Source organism: Ostrinia furnacalis, unplaced genomic scaffold, assembly GCF_004193835.3.
Source record: "Ostrinia furnacalis isolate ACB-3 unplaced genomic scaffold, ASM419383v2 OfSCF7688, whole genome shotgun sequence".
Lineage (NCBI taxonomy): Eukaryota > Metazoa > Arthropoda > Insecta > Lepidoptera > Crambidae > Ostrinia > Ostrinia furnacalis.
This window is the reverse complement of record NW_021137927.1, coordinates 49563-55145: the sequence shown is the minus strand read 5'-3', so window position 1 is coordinate 55145 and position 5583 is coordinate 49563.

The following is a 5583-nucleotide window of genomic DNA, read 5'->3' as shown; positions in this document are numbered from 1 at the left end:
AGAATTACACGAGGAAATTGTACTAGGGACACCATGAACTACTTACTTCAATTAATCATCGCTACATACCCCCTTACTAATAAAACTTACACGCTCGTTGAACAGTGTTATAAAGAGACGTTTAGTATGGAAATATCATTTTAAAACAGTGTTCAACAACTGTGTAACTTTTTATTAGTAAGGGGGATAGTATATAACAAAGTCGCTTTCCGCTGTCTGTCCCTATTTATGCTTAGATCTTTAGAACTACTTAACGTATTTTGATGCGGTTTTTTAAATAGATAGAGGTGATTCAAGAGGAAGGTTTTTAAGTAGGTACCTAGGTAGGTACATTGTATTGTACCTGTGCGAAGCAGGGGCTGGGCGCTAGTTTAATCTATCTAAAATATATAACTCAAAGGTGACTGACTGACATAGTGATCTATCAACGCACAGGCCAAACCACTGGACGGATGGAGCTAAAATTTGGCATGCAGGTAGACTTTATGTTGACGTAGGCTAAGAAAGGATTTTACGAAACTCCACCCCTAAGGGGGTAAAACGGGATCCACGCGTACGAAGTCGCGGGCGGCCACTAGTTATTTATAAAAGCGAAAGGTCACTAACTAACTCACTCATCACGAAATCTCAAAAACTATGAGTGTTAGGAGTCTGAAATTTTGCATGGGGGGTTCCTTTTAGAACGTATAGGTGCTCACTAAGACGGGATATTGAAAAATTCAACCCCTAAGAGCGTAAAACGGGATCCACGCCTACGAAGTCGCGGGCAGTCGCTAGTTAAAGAAAAACTACATGGAAGTTAAACATAGGGACAAGCAAACAGACTATATTAGACGTGTGGTTCCGACAGAGTGGAATAGGACCAATCTCAATCAATCAAAATCAATTGATATGTTGTTGGTAAATCTTTAACAATAAATAAATAAATCTCACTCTGATGTAGATGACGTAAGAGGCGACTAATGGACAAATATGCGAGCATCAGGCCTCCCCAACCCGTCTGGCCAGCGTGGGGAGTTTAGAACAAATCCTCCATTTGCCTCTGGTAAATTGGAGAGGGTTGAGTCCGTGCAGTGGAGATTAAATGACCTGGAAAATTACCCTCTTCCAATTCACTTGGCATAAGTTAGCCAGACGGGTTGGGGAGGCCTGATGTTTGCATATTTATTTATTTTTATTTATTTATTTATTTTCACTAACTTAAACTTTGTCCCTTAATCGCCTTTTACGACATACGGGAAGACTGGGCATCTTAACTATATCGTCACTACAGCACTATAGTACTACACGTGCCGGCCATAAAGAAACTCTTCCCCACCACCAACAGGAGGTGTCATAAGAGGTGACAAAATCCCTGCATCACTATAGTCCGATTTTTAATTCGACGGAATTCTGACAGCTGTCATTTTTTGACAAGTCAGATGTAATAAGCCTTTTTTGCTTTGAATTAATAATAAATAATATGAAATGAAATTTCATCAAGTACAACTTACAAGAATGAACTATTGTTTGTTTTATGAATTCAATGTACACTAATTATTATGTACATTTTAGAGATTAAATAGAAAAAAACTTGTTTTTAACACAGTAAAACAACATATTATCATACTTAAATGAAAATATGTATTGATCATCAATCATCATTATCGTCATCATAATCAAGCTGGATTATAAAATTGGCATCTTGTTAAATTGATTATTTTATGAAGCTAAGATTTTATTAACATAATTATTTTAATAAAAAAGGTTTGTAACCCATGGATTATTGGCCAGGGAGTCCAGTAATAGAAAAATAATTTCCCAATTTTTTTGTAACTTCGAAAATATGATAATAAAAATTCAAATAACCATTTTGAAATGATCAGTACATTTTTAAGACTTAGTTTTTCAAGTGAAACCTTATATTCAAGAAAGGGTTATTTTTTAATTTGTGAAAATGCTCTCCCTTCTTAGTGGGAATGTTTCAATGTTGCCAACACTTCTGAAATGTCAAAATTCCGTCGAATTAAAAATCAGAGTTTAGACGGGCAGCAGCGTCTGCGTGCGAAACCTTAAAAAAAACTGCGATCGCCAACCCGCCTGCCAAGCGTGGCGATTATGCCAAAATCCCCCCTATATTTGGGGGAGGCCTTTGTCCAGCAGTGGACGTCTTTCGGCTGAAACGACGACGAAGGCACGACTCTACACGACATAAACTGACTGGTAGTTTGAGCGGTAAGTAGGTACCTAGGTGTCAATTTTGTTTCATTGTTAGTCCATGATGTTCTATTATAAATAGACACCCTACACACCAACACACCACTTATCTCTTTATTATTTTGTTATTATTACTAGTAGTTGTGTTATTTTCCTAACGCGTCGATTTAATTTTATCTTCATAAAGATTTCGTGATAAATAATATTAAAAGCATAGAAGTGTTATTACTGCAATATCAAGCAGGTATTAGAATAGTTTGGTTATCTTTTGAATTTTATGTAGAAGTGGAGTGGTGTGCAAATAACTATGAAGTATCGGATTTACGTCATCGTTGCAAAGCTTTTTTCAAAAGTACCATTGACGTACTCAAAAGCTTTTAAAAGGTATCTATTTCGACATTTTTAAGGCTCAATACCGAATACAATCAGTTAAGTAAATATTACGGGACTATTCCCACCTCTCGTTCCTACCGCTGCAACTCCTGTGTAGCCAGGATCTACAGCTTGACCGCCAATAATAACCCAACCAGTGAAGGTCAAGTTTGTCCCGAGGAAAGTTAAACTATCATGGGACCCGCAGCTAAATTGATCAGAAGAACATAGGAGGAGTTCAAAAGTTACCTATGGTTCGACTTCCCTCCTTAGTGTCGATGACACAACGAAAATGTCTTGCCCTGCATCTCACCTGATGGAAAGTGATGATCAGACTGAAGGTTGAAGCGAGCTTCACCCAGAAACCTCAACCATAGAGGAATTGGCTATCTCCCCTCGAAAAACTGACACACAATAATGCTCTTAAACTTGTTGTTATGTTAAGTTAACAAGTTCTTCCACTAACCTAAGAGACTAGAAAACTTTGCCTCAACTGAGAATCCAACCCGGGAGCTTTGGGACTGACAATGAAGTTTCATTGCAAATAGGTAATCAAATTCAATGTATTTTGTTTAGAGAGTAGTTAGTTTATTTCAACCAACGGCCGCCCATGACTTCTTCGTACGCGTGGATGCCGTTTTACCTCCTTAGGGATGGGTTTCATAAAATCCTTTCTTAGCGGATGCCTACGTCATAACATCCACCTGCATGCCAAATTTCAGCCCGATCCGTCCAGTGGTTTGGGCTGTGCGTTGATAGATCACTATGTCAGTCAGTCAGTCAGTCAGTCAGTCACCTTTGAGTTATATGTACCTATTTAGAAGAAGATTTAAAATTTCCACCGTCACAACTCCGTAACTCTATCCAGTTTCCAGAACAGAATAAGTAGGTCGAGTTCCCCTGTCACTCTGTAAGGTGACAGTCAACAGAACAATCATTAGGTATGTGCCCAAAACTTCTGGCAAAGTACTCGTAACCCGGTACACAATTATCTATTATTGTACAAGGTCTGCATTTTCATTCATCAACTAAAGTACCTAAGTAGAATAATGGGTCATTCCACAAAAATATGACAACTCTTAGTCCGTGCCACATTTCACATGAAATAATTGTTAATATTTTATTCCAAAATTGTTAAATAACAGCTCGCAATGTGCTTTATTCATCACCTATTTGTATTTTTTGAAACTATTTTTAAAACATCTTAAATTCCTTTTAAATGACCCAAAACGTCATTCCCTAGGCATGTCCGTACTCCAAAAGTTTGTGTTTTGGAACCCATATTTATAAAAACATCACCTATATCCTTGGTTTTAATTAACGAATAATCAATTTAAATGTATATTACGCCAAATTCTATTAATATTTTGCGGTTTCAATAAACAATAATTTGATTTTCTTTAGTTGAAAAAGAGTCCACAGCTTTTAGCGTCATTCCCTCGCCACGCACTGATTTTATAATTTTGCGCTTTAATATGTATTTAGAGTGAATGACATTTAGTTGAGTTTAAAGTACGATACGAAGTTATCCTCAGACCATACTGACTTTGCAGTAGCCGTTTTTTGAATTAGTGCAAACGTGGCAGTTGTTGCGGAAACATGTGTTGATCCGGGCACTTCGTCAGTCCCTAGTTAAGTAGCTTTATTGATTACAATAGGAAATTGTATATAATTTAATAGTATTTACGTGTGGTTTTTCGGCTATTTTCGGTACATCGTATTAAGTATCTTAAAATATAAAGTTAAACTGCATTTGTGTTAAGTTTTACTCCAAATCGTCAGTCCCTAGACCGTCAGGCCCTAGCTTTAAACGGCGCTTGGGACTAAATTAATAGTTAGGGAATGACGTTTTTTATGTAGTGATAATAACAAAACAACTACATTAAGTATATTAACTTATTTATAAATGTTAAGGTTATAAGTTTTATACTTTATTAGAAGTCATATAGGAGTAATGTAGTATGAAAAAATTGAAAATTATAATTTCTCCTAAAATAAAGCATAAAGTGACTGTCCCTTTTAGACATAACATAATTAATTAATAAACTATAATTTACACTAATAAAGTATTCAAAAGTATCTTAAAAAAGTTACGGACAAAATGACGTCGAAAATATACAGATTTTTATGGAATGACCCTAATAGATTTTTTTTATCAATAATTATGAACTATCGCCTTTGAAGGCAAGATAGTAAAATATATTTATAGTAATAATAGTAAAATATTAAAATGTGCATTTTTTATTGTTCTGCAAGGTTTCCTTATCGCTCCATTATAATTTTATGACGTTATTAGTTTATGTTTATTTGCCCTGATTAACTTACCCCGCTCATATCTGTGATGACTTAAGTATGGTTATCAATTTTATTGTAATGAGCCGGTAAATACAACAATACCTACCTATTAATAAAATATAGTAGGCACAATAAAATGAACCTATTAACTAAGCTACTAAAACATAACATACTGTTACATAAAAAAATATTACTGTAATGGGTTTTATTTCAGTACTTACGTTGTTTTCAATTTATTATTTTTTACGGACTGAATAAAATTGCGTTATCAATTTTATTTTAATAGTGTTGGTTTAGAAATACAGATGGCAATAGTATCGCTCCAATAAGCGCCATCTAGTGGGGAGTAGATGCACTTATTAGTTTTATTCACAAACGCCATCTAGTTTTGAGTGGAAAAATCATTTATGATGCTTTCAAAGAATGAATGGTGCTGTTTTACCGACCAATGGGCGTGGTGTAGGTCATTCATGACAGTTTAATGTTGCAAGCTTATGGTAATTTACCACTAATTATTGTACAAAATAACGCTATGTACCCAGCATGAAAACAGACGGCTACTTTTTTGATCATCGTTTCATCGCTTGATAATGAAACATAAACTTTAACCGTTTAAAAATTTACTTTGCAATATACTTTTTTTTTTTATTATGAATTTATAAATTGAATTTTAAAAGGCTATAAGTTAATAATGTTTAATATTCCTACCCAATAAAACGA